This window comes from Cariama cristata, unplaced genomic scaffold, assembly GCF_000690535.1.
Source record: "Cariama cristata isolate BGI_N322 unplaced genomic scaffold, ASM69053v1 scaffold9914, whole genome shotgun sequence".
Classification (NCBI taxonomy): Eukaryota; Metazoa; Chordata; class Aves; order Cariamiformes; family Cariamidae; genus Cariama; species Cariama cristata.
In genome coordinates, this window is record NW_009611257.1 from 62,544 (window position 1) to 74,771 (window position 12,228).

Here is a 12,228-nt window from a genome sequence, read left to right on the forward strand (position 1 = left end):
TTGTTGTAAAGGATACATACACAAGGGAGTACCTTGCATCGCACAGGCTAGTCTGCACTTTGCAACAAAGCGTGGTTCAGAGATAACTGAGCTAATGGAAGTGATAAAGTCTTGTCAACACAGTATTTATATGTGGAGTGTTTTCTTCTGCTCACAGGCGGCATGGATTTGCCTGATTTTACCATTACTCTGCTTTTGGACCCAAGTTAGCTTCTCAGAGTTGTTCAGGACCGCACCATGTGGAGATACCAGTTGTGGTCTGCAACGGCTTGAAAGATTCTGCACTAAGCTTCACTGCTCTGTATGTGGGTTGTTACTGATGGCCTCGTCTCAGTTTGGACCTGGGCATTTTTCATTTCAGGAATATGAGAGTAATGGATGAGTGATTAGTGAAGAACAGTCTGCTGTCTCAAACCACGGAATAGATTTTAGCTTTAGATCACTGAAAGTCAGAACAGGGCATATCTTTTCTTAGCCATCATAAATTATCCATGCAGGATGTACAGTAAAAGGCTGTTTGGCTGCGTTAAAATTGGCTAGACAAACAGAATTTCCATCTCTCTCAGTGGCTCCTTCAACACCTAATTAGTTCCCAGATGCTAGTTGAGCAAGATGTCTTTTATCTTTGCTAATGTTGTCTTCCTATACCTCCTAAATGCCCCCTGGTGCCATTGTTCACTTTCATCTTTCTTCCCTCAAGAGAAGGCAGGATGGGTGTTCAGGAAGCTCTACTCTGAAGGTCAAGCTTGTAAAGACTGTGGGTCAGGCTGATCCTGTTACACCAGTCAGTATCTGGACCAAAAGCTTTGAATCCAGAATTAGACTGATACGGTGGAGAGCAGGGTACAACTTCCTTTATATGCGTGTTCATAGGATCGGTATCCCAACAGGTAAAAATAGAATTGCAGATTTTATGTCATTGTCAGTTCCATTCAATACAATTAGGGACACATTCAGTGTTCATCTTTTCCCATTGCTAGAAGGTACAGAGAAGTCTGTCTGTAGAAATCTGCCATTTCAGCTGGCATAGCTGATTGTGGTGGGCAACAAGGAAGTACACTGTAAAATAGTAGGAAATATCAGACCGACTGCACTCCTGATCCTTCCTAGACCCTCTGAGCATAACCGCTTGGGGCCTCACATATGTTAATAGCTAGGCTATCGGCCAACTGTGATTTACCTTGGCAGGTCTGATTTATATCCAAGCCCAGCAATTCTTTCCCCTCTGGCAGGAATGAGTGACCAAAGAGGCTCCTTCAAGCTAAGTATTTAAAGAGAAAAGCATTTCAGAGAAAGCAGATCTTCAAACCAGTGGAACAGACTATATATAGAGATGCAGCTTTCCCCTGAGGCTCCTGAAGCTGTGTCTCTAGCTAGATTCAGTTTACTCAGTTCGGATGACGTGCTCTGTTGTGTGTGGGGGTTTGTCAATAGGCAAAGGCTCTGACAAAGTCAGTTCTGCAGTTTTGTAGATGAAAATCAAGATTCTTCAACTTAGACTTTTCACCACCGTCTTTTAAGTTTCGATTGTATTTCCTTCTTATCTCCATTTTCCCTGTGGTGCACTGGAAGAATCCTCTCGTATGAACAATTCCAGCAGGCCCACGTAGCAGCGTTTCTCCTCTTTGACCAGGTTATGTGTAGTCGCTCTAGGATGTTTGTATCTTCAGATTTATACTATAGTCACATAGCAGCTTGTTTTCTATCACAGCAAAGACCAAAGAAAGCTGTAAAGTCAATGGGTTTCACCATTTCTGCTCTTAGATCCATATACCCATGCTATGAAGGATGCGGAATTTGTACCAACATAATTTGATCGTTCCCAGTTTCAATCTTGCCTGATTTGCGAGAGGCATGCTGCAAAGTGAGTTCTGAGACTGGATAGCTTCCCTGCAAGGTTATTAATAATACTTAGAAATTATATAGCACTCCAAAACCCTGTGCAAGCATTAGCTAATTAGGTAGTACTCCAAAGCCCTGTGCAAAACATTAGCTAATCAATTCTTGCAGCACCTATCAAATATATCAATATCAGTGAATCCACTGAGCAGAGGGGTAACTGGAAACAGAAGAATGTGGGTATCTGGTCCCAGTCCATGCCGCTGCCCAGTGTGGTAGCTGGGTTTAGACTTCTGCACTTGCCAGCCACTGCTCCCGCATTTTCCTTGGCAGGATCCTTCTTCCCGTCTGGCTCGATGTGGATAAACACATGATTTCCAAAAGGAGACCACGTACACGGGTGCAAATGCAGATTTTACCAGCTAGACATTATTTCAGCCCATTCCAGGGCTTTCTAGAGGTCACTGGCATCAATTAATTTGGAAAAACCATCATCAGTAAGTGACACAGACAAGACTGGACCTAGGACGGCAAACTGAATTTTAATAATCACTACAGCAACAGTTGAGTGTTTACCAGTGAGGTGCTCCAGCCAACTGAAGGCAGCACCAAGGAAACAATTTAAAATAAGGTATCACTGAGATGTGATACTGCCGAGCAGGCTGTCTTGCGGAAAAGGAGAAGTATCTCTACATGACACTTAGCAAATGAAGAAGGAAATAAAACATTCTTTCTTAATTGCACATTATTGAGGCCTTACGCTACTCCTTGTGTTAGTTCCTCTGGACCATAGTTACTCTGGACCAAGCGAGCACGTATTGCTGAATTTCTGCTCCCAAGCCTGTCAGCAACTAATCCACAAACTTGGAAAAGTCAGTTAATTTGTTTTCCATTAAAAATTTCACAGTAATCATGTATCTAGGGTGTACACATACTCCCATCCTAAAGAGGATCGAGTCTGTTCAACAAATTCCTGCAGGCCTTCTCCTGAAATAGTGCAACTCCTTTAACTCGTAGTGCTTTTGGAAACAGAGCTGAATTTCAGTAGTGCTGCTACTGATATGAAATTCTGGGTAGCCAATATAATAAAAGGGTAGCCCTAGAGATTTTAAATAGGCACTCCCTGCTGGAGCACTCAGCGTTGTGAGATTACTTGCCCTACAGTTTTACGTCAAGGATGAACGATGATACCGAAGCACAAGCTGTGACAGGCATCAAGATACTGTGCAGTATCTTCGACATCAGTGATTTTAGGGAGACCATTAGAAATACAGCAGCTTCGTGTAACTTCCTGAGACATGAGACAAACTGGATATTGCAGTGGCCTGAGCACAGGCTGTAAGCTTGCTTTTAATGTGCGTGTTGAGTCAAGCACAGGATGATGCTATTTTTATTAAAAGCCACAAAATGCTTGAAAGCAATTAATACTCCACTGCTTTACTAATGCCTCCGCTCAGAAAATTAAATGGTTTCATTTAACAAAACTGATTTTAAAGCTTTTTTTTGGTCAAATTTATAAGTGGGTTCAACCCCTTCTCTAAACTTCCACGCACTGTGCATTTTCAGCACAACACGTCAAAGTGCCGGTGGCTTCCAGTCTATTCCTTCAAGTGTTTGGAGGCACAAAGGAATCATGCTTTTCTGACACAGTTCGTTCCAGATTCTTAAGGCACTTTACAAATATTAGCTACTTCCATCTGAATAGAAACAAGGAGCCAAACACCTTGAATGTGTTGTTGCCATGCTGCAGTGTCAAATGATTAAATATTTTGACATACTTTGGCTCAAGATAATCAGCTGGCTACAAAAAGCTGAAGCAGCAATTACTATCGGTTCAAAGGGCAGTAGCAAATCAAAGTGCAGAAGTATTGCACGCTAAATACAGTTGCTTGGGAGTAAGTGAAGATCAACCTTCTGTGGTTAGACTGGTTTGGTTTATTCCTTGGCAGAATAAAGACAGAATCTCCGCCGTTGAGGAAAGCAATTTGTATCACCTGTCATAGCTGAAGTGAATTGCTGCTGCTGGAATAAACCGATTTTGCTGACGTGCAGACTCTGCTGTGTCCCAGTGAGCCGGGGCATGGCCTTCAAGGTAAAAAGGGAAAACATCTGTAAAATGATACCATCTCTCTAAATGACTAGGACATCCCTTAAAACCTTTCTAACTGCATCTGCATGCCCTGGCATCCCCTCACTACAGTGGAGGTGGGACTGGTAGCAGTGGGTTAAGGGGTAGAAAGTTAGATAACCAACTGGTATGGTTCAAATGGAAAAAAAATAGGGGTCGATTTGCTGCAATCCATTGTGGTTCCAAGCCTGTGTGCCCAAAATCACGTCTTTACTGACGGTGATGTTTGTGCCAGTTGCTTGTCCTACGCATGCGGTGTTCGTGTGTATAGCACTTGCTATTTAATGGCCCAACACCTGTGGTACAAGTGCTCTTAGACAGTGCCTTGGACCTCCAGTCTTGGTGCCACCAGGAGGAAAATTGATTCTTGCCAGTATGTGCTGGACAAGTCCAAATATAGATGCAAATCTGCATCCAAAATCATTGCTCCAGTTCACTAATTTGCTAATATGTTTTCATTAGGATAGCTGAGCATTTAGGAGTCAGTTCTGGAGACAGAGCAGCTGCAGAGCCTGAGCTGTCCGTGAAGGACTTGATGCAGGTAATACCGTAGCAGAAAGCTACATAATTCCTCATGTCTGTGTTCACAGCTGAGGAATTTGGGGGGTTCCCACACCAGATCGTGGTTACAATTTTGAGGAGCTGTCTCGTTCATGCTACAGCAAAAGAAATTCAGAGCAAATCACTGAAATGAATGGTGGCAGGTCTGTGCAACCAGGTGATGGTTGGCTTCAGGTAGGAAAAGAACTTGAATTGGAAATTACTTGCACATGAGCATCACAGGTAAGCTGTGATTTAATTTGGCCTTGCTATGGAAGGAACAAAAAGTGGTCTGCTTCTGTGCTTAAGGTATTTCCAAGATGATCCAGCAGAATTATAGACAAGTTAGGTCTGATGTTTTATGCTGCAGATTGCTTGAGTTATCAGAAGGTAGTAGACACACATAGACTACAGTGTTTCAGAGAAGAGTTGATGTGACTTTAGCAGAGGAAAGTCATGTCTTGCACACATAATATAGTTTTTGGAAGAGGGCAGGTACATAAAAGGGGACCAGATCCTGTGGAATAAGAAGGAAAATTCTCTTCTGAGTTAGTAACTGGTTATAGATAGGAAATAAAAGATACAAATAACTGGACAGTTTTTGCAGTGAAGGAAGATTACCAATTACCTGGCTTGGGAACCTGTGCAGTTCAATGCACTCCTAAAAGAACTGGAAGACGGAGACACAAGATAGTGATGTGCCAAAATCTGCTAATGGCATGGAGTTATTCCAGGTAAGCAAAAGTAGACATGACTACAAAAAGTTGCAGAAGAATCTGACAATATCAAATGTCTGGGCAATAAAATAGCTGCTGAAATTCCATGTCGATAAAAGTCAAGTGCAGACACAATGATAGGGTTTAAATTAGCCTGCGAAAGAGATCCTGGCGTCATTGCAGATGGTTCTTTGAAAACGTCTGCTCAGCTGCTCAGCAGAGGTCAGAAAGGCAAGTGGAATGCTGAGAACTGCTGGGAAAGAGGTGGAGAATAAAAGAGAAAATGTAAGTACACCACTGAATAAATCCGTGGTGATCTTGAACAGAGTGCCATTCCAGTCATCCCATCCCAATCCAGCAGTAAAATAGAATTAGAAAAGATGCAGCAAAGGACGAGAAGGCTGACCTGAGTTATGAAGTGGGGAGTCTAAGCCTGTGAAGGTTGCTGAAGAAATGAATGAGCAGGATTAAGGTAGAGGTGTAAAATCAAGATTACTATGGAGAGAGTGAATAAGAAATTATTTTTTGCAGCAGAGGATGTAATGACATGGTCAGGCAAGAAGTTTAAAGCAAACAATAGGAAAAAACTTTCACAGGCTATAATAAATTAGGAAACTCAGCAAATAAAATCTTTTACATGCTGGAAGTAGAGGTTGTTTAAAAAAATAGTAGTGCTGAGGTCCCCAGCACTGGCTGCAACGTGTTTCTGCTCCAGCACCTGTCCCAATGTACCGAGTTGGCCACGTCCCCTCTGCCTCTGCAGCTGGGGGAGATTTGGGCTCTGGTTTCGCTTGGCCTCTCGCCAGCAGAACCTGCCTTTTTGGGGGGGGGCTGGTTTATAATCAGGTAAAGGATCACTGTGGTCTTCCAGCGTGATCTCTCCTATGACAAAAGCCACAGAAGTCCCTTGAAGAAATTAATTAATTAATTCTCTTTGAATTGCAGTGGAATATTGGGGGAAGAAGATCCAACAGTACCTTAAAAATTTCCCACACTGAGTAAAAGGTCCCAAGGGGTAATTACACTCTCCCGAATTTGGTCCTTCCCGTTCCTGCATGCAAAGGCTGCAGCAGCCCTTTTGGCTGCAGCATGGTAATGGGAGGTCACGTCGGATGGCTCAGGAATTTTGAGACAGCGAGAACTGAAAATCTGCTAGAACAGGATTGTCATCAAATTATATCTGCCTCAGCGGCTGGAAATCAATCAAGAGTGGGCTGATTTACACCTGCTGGAGCCAGCACATCGTGAACTTCATCATCTTTCCCAGTGATGTTTTTATCTTTGCATCGACACAGTCAGTTCCAGGAAAATATTTTCCCGTTTAAAATCAAAACATTCAAGGTAGTGTTTGGCAGAGTATTGGATCCTGGGGTTCCCGCTGCTTCTGACAACAGTGCTGGTATCTTTTGCTAATGACCAAAGTGCAATATAATGAGTTGTCTTGGGCTTCGGCTTTATTCAGCGTGCAGTGTTTTTAATAGACCGTTAGTAATTCTGAAAGGGATAAATGATGTTTATGCCCTCTTGTGGTATGTTATTGAACAGAGTGGATTTTCTAACTGACAAAATTAGGCCAATGATGGAAAAGTCCCAGGTAAAAATCTGTAACAAATACTGTTTTGCACAGTAGAAAAATATCTATCCCTCCAGCAGCATCCTCATGACTCAGTTAAGGGGGGAGGCCAATTTTACATGCCTTTACAGCAGCAAGTAAATGACTAATGCCCATAATGACAGAGTTTGTGCCATCTTTCTGGAGTGAAGATAATTTTTGAAGTGTTTTTCTTTGCTAGGAAGTTTAGAAAGTAAGTGAAATACTGCTTTCTAAAAGCAGTTGTGTTGACACCTCTTTGTGTTGGTTGTTGCCAATGTGTTGTGATACATTCACATTTTTTATCTTCTTCACTCACACGTCTGATGGGTAAATAATCTGATTCCTTTGGGACAAAGCCTGTCTCAAAGATGACAAACACTGTTTGGTGATTTTACATGGGGAAATAAGGCCAGATTCCTGTGACACTGGGCTTGTTACCCCGCTGTGTTCAAATACAATGAATTAACTAGCCAACATCTTCCTAACCTGTGCTGAGAATTTAGACGTAGGACTGGGAATCCAGGGGCTCCCCGGACAGGTCAGTCATGCATTTTGTATCAATCTTATTACTTCATTCCTGATTGAAAACTGAATACAGCAAAATGTATCCTCCAGACAGTGAGATTAATCAGAATAAATCAGACTAATGCTCTACAAAGTCCAGCAACTGATGTCAGACTGTGGTCAGTACTTAGCTGTGCTGAGGCAGGGTCTAGGAAACCCTGTTGTAGGAAATTCAAAGACTTTTGGGTCCCAAATAATCACCTGTTATTTAAGTGTTAGCTGATGGTGTGAGGAAGCATTATTTCCATTACGTGTCATCTTTCTGTCTGCCCAGCCACCAAGTATGTAGAAGACTATGGCAAAGAGGAAGGGAATGATTTCCTTTCCACATTCGTGATGAGTACAACCACAATACTGGGTTTAAATCAAAGTAGTGGGCTTGACGGGGCCAGGCTTAAGGAGAAACTCTCTAACAGGATGGTAAATATTGGAATGGCCTCCTTGAGGAAGCTGGAGGATCTCCGTCTCTGAAAGATGGAGATCATCTCCACAGATCCTTCAGAAACAGTTAAACACGTTTGCTGGGAGTAAGGCAGCTATCATTTGTTGTATCAGGGTGAAAGGAGTTGGACTTGATGGCTTACAACAGGTCTACCAGCTCTGTTTTTGTGATTTTGTGTGATGGTTTCCTTTTATTGGGTTTATGTATTAGTATGATGAAAGAACGCATATTTGTCTGGTAAACTTAAATGGTGGCCCTTCGTTCTTACTGTTGGTCTTACTGTCAAGTCCAGCTGATAGCAACACAATTCTGCGTCCAGTACTTCACAAGTATACTTTGCAACAATAGTCTGACACCGATTAAACTGCTTATTAAGTTATCATGGACTTCAGTAAGCACAAGTTATGTCCCCACTGAGTTGATGAGTATTGGCTCCAAGTTGTTGGTGCTTACCAATTTCCTTAGAAAAGGAAAATTCAGTAGGAAAAATGTCTTGGCAATTCATGTTAAAAAGAAATTCCTTCTGTCAGAAACATTTCAGGAGTTTCAAATTCAGTTAGGGATTATCAGAAAGAAATTAAAGTCTAATTTAAAATCCTCACCCACATTGCTGCTTCTTTTCCTACAAAGTGATTGTTGCTCCTGCTCCACGTATTGGCAAATCTTTCAGAAATGAGCCATAATTTGCCTTAAAAATACCCTTCTGGTCATGATGGAGCTGTTCTTTTTGAAGAATGAGTTTGCAGCAACTCTGTGAAAAGAGCCCAAAGGCTCTTATTTCCCAATGACATCAGCAGGGCTAAAATTTCACCCAGAAATTCTTCTTGGCAGAAGGACGTTTGGAATGGATAGCAGACTTCAAAGCTGAGGCACCTGCCAGGTGAAGTTCTTGGATGCTGCAAGGCAGCTGGCCAGGCTTGATCAAAGTGTGCTGTGCTGCCTTTCACATTTGTTTTCCACTTTTATTGATGGCACCACATCCCTGCCTGGTGTGGTCAATAAAGAGGAAGGCACGAATGTGTCGCCATAGCAAATTAAACAAATGAGCCATTCAAACAGGAGGGTGCACTACCTCTTCTCACCAACGCCTACTTTGGTGCCTGCAACGTCTCCTGGCAAAATAACATGAGAGCAAGGATAAAGGGCTTTCAGGGATGTGCTGCAAATGTGGTCCGAGCGCTAAGAGATGTCTGTGACTCCTGCAGAGAGAAAACCTATCGTCATTCCTCAGCAGAGAAGCCAGCAAACCACTAATGGCTTTTCATCGTGTTTCTTGACAGGTATTGACGGAGAGCGGTTTTGGTCCCATCACAACAGAAATCCGTGAGGCTCCGGAGTTTTATTACGCCGAAGATTACCATCAGCAGTACCTCAGTAAGAACCCCGGCGGATACTGCGGCCTCGGGGGAACAGGGCTTTCCTGCCCTGTTGGGATCAAGAAATAGCCTGTGCTTACTCCACCACCTCCACTTTGTTTTAGAGAGTTTGAAAAAAGACCGACAACCCTGAGAGATGTTCCGGTACTCCCACAGCATCCGTGCATAAAGATTTGGGAACCTGGTGGGGCAGTTCTCTGTAATCTGAGCAGTCTCCCATTCACCGACATTAAAAGCTGAAATAGTGGCAGAAATTGCGCCTGTTGGCGAATGCAGCTTCTTGCTCTGTGCAGCTCGTGGAATTTCCTTGCAATCTTGTAATCTGGAGAGAAAAGAAACTGCTAAAAGTTTGGCTTGAAATGGTTTAAAAGAATGGATTAGGAGGTGGTTGCACCCGCTAACTGCTTTGCATAGCTAATGCCTTCAGACATGTTTATTTTCTTGGGTTAATGAATTTGCTCGTGTTATGAGAGCTTTGACTTCTGGAAACATGACTGGGCTCATCACAACTATCAACCCTGTAATTTGATGTCTTTGAGAACGGTGAATTTAAGATCAGCAATCCTCTCACAATTCCTCTTTCACAGCAACATGTAATAACACCTATAGTGCCTATTTTCTGAAAAAAAATTTAGTAAGAAAAAGTAAAAATTGTAATGTGATACTTCTTTTTGACAGTTCCAAAAAGTGTGTGAACACAAAAAGAAATCAATTTTGTTTCCTGCACTACAATAAATTACCAAAAAATAAAAGAAAAATGTTGTCTGCGATGTGTTCCATGGCTCTAATTATTTATCTGGGTAGATCTAAAAAAAGTGTCAAATATTATAAAGGTCGCAGCCTGCTAATTAAACACCAGGGCTTTTAAATCTGTATCATCGTGCATGACAGTACAGAGGAGTAGAATTCGTATTGGCGGCACTGTAACATAATTATTCCTATGATTAATTATTTGTACTTCAATAGCTTGTGGAGCCCCCACCAAGACCAGAGCTCATTATGGCAGGTGCTGGACAAACGTAAGGTCGGGCAGTCTCTGCTCCAGTGCGTATACAGCCAAAATGGCAGGACAGCCAGAAAAAGGCAAAATATTCCTTTTATTGATGGGATTCTTAGCGTGGAGACTAAAAGCTACAGCCAAAGGACATAGGGGATGAAGGGGTTATGGGATCCTATGGGTTACATATATATGCTGTGGAGTATTGTAGGACAAACAGCTTCAGTAGGAGAGATGGGGATGGCTCGGTCCCACTCATCCAACTTGCTGCTTGCAATACTTCCCAGAGCAGTGGGAAGTGTGGGCTTCAGCCTCTCATGTGTTTCCTATTTTAGAGGCTGTCTTAATGACTAAGTTTGAAGAACATGTGTCATTGGTGTGTCCTTTTGCAGATGTGCTTTCTTCAGCGAAAGCTTGTAGGAGTCTGTCTTGATGTGTCAGTTCTGGGCAGCAGAGCACATAAAGCCATTTTTGAAGGATGGATAGTGGGGACCCAGAGACACAAATCCACAGCATTTCCTTTTGGGTAGCTCTCCATGGCACTCCTCTCTATATCTTGGTTTGATGTTTCTTGCTCACCAGCTCAGATTTTAGACTCAGAAAGGCCCAAAACAGCTCCCTGAACATCTCCTGTAACTACCCAGCACACCAGATCTTGTTCCAAGCTTGAAGAGACTGAAAATGTGCATCAGGTAGACAGTCTTTGGGCTTGTCAATCCAGTGCTGAAATCCTGCCTGCTTTATCCAAAGACAGGCAGTATGTCTGTGCCAGAGAAATTAGCTCCCCATCTTCCCTTGCTCCTCAGCTGGTGCTGAGTTCATGCCAGTCTCAAAAGCCAGAGGAAACCTGTCCTTTCAGCAGATTTATACTGGGGGCAAGCTTGAGAGGAGCTACCTCTGGCAGGATTGCTACGTTAGGCTCTTTCTGGAGATGCCCCAAAATGTGTCCCCATCACACTCGGGATTTCCAGTTGCTGTGGTAACTGATCGCCTGTCCCTAACCTGTTGTGCCACTGGTGCTCACTGTCAAGGAAACCAGCACTTTCGTCTCATTTCCTAAGCATGAGGTGACATAAAATCCAAGAGAGGAAAATAAAATCTTACTTTCATCCTATGCACTTTTAACCTCAGCGTAATTCAGACTTCAGTGGGATAACTCCTGATTTGCGCCGATGTACAAGGCAAAACATGTCATGTGCTGAATCACTCGGGTGCTCATAAGGTGTTGCTTGGTTCCCTTCTGTCCTTTCCCCTCCCTCACCTCCTGCTCCACGCTATAGTTATTGTTTCGAAACAAGCTGCAAAGTCTTAGGAGAAAGCACCATTCTGTCCTTAATATAGCTGGGCTCAAGTCTGAACCTGGCTGAGGTTTTTTTAAGTTCTGTCTTGATGGAAATAATGTGTTGGTTTAGAAATCAGCATAGATGGGTCCACTGATGCTCAAATCGGCCCACACCAAAATATTTTGCCACCACAGAATGAATTATGGAGTTACTGTAGGGTGGAGTTTTGGCCTTGACCCCTTGCATTTGCTGCTGAAGGTACAAAGAGTATCAGAGATATAATCAGTAAAGGTGAAATGTTAATTATTCAGCCTCATGGATTAGTTTTTAAGATGCATTTGGTCTTGTAAGCCACCCTTTCCCCTAGGGAAGAAGGGAGTGGCTGCCTCAACATCTTTGATGCTGTACTTTTGATGCAGCACTGTTTGAAATTTACCCTATCACAGAGCTGCCTCTTTCTTCTGAGAACATAGATACAGTCTAAACGAAAAAGAGAAAATTAATTCATAGTTTGATAGGCTTCAGCACTTCTCAGAGTCAAAGATGAAAGCTGATGTCGGACCAGAGTCTAAGGTCTTTGGAGACAAGAACATGGTTCAAGATCCCAAAAGGGCTACGGCACTCAGCTCATGAAGCCCACCATTGCAATACCCTGTGCCAGTCAGTCCAGGACACAGACAGGAGTTTCACTGCTGCCCTGTCCTTATCATAGCTAAAGCAAATGCCAAGCCTCTTGGAAATCACTGAGC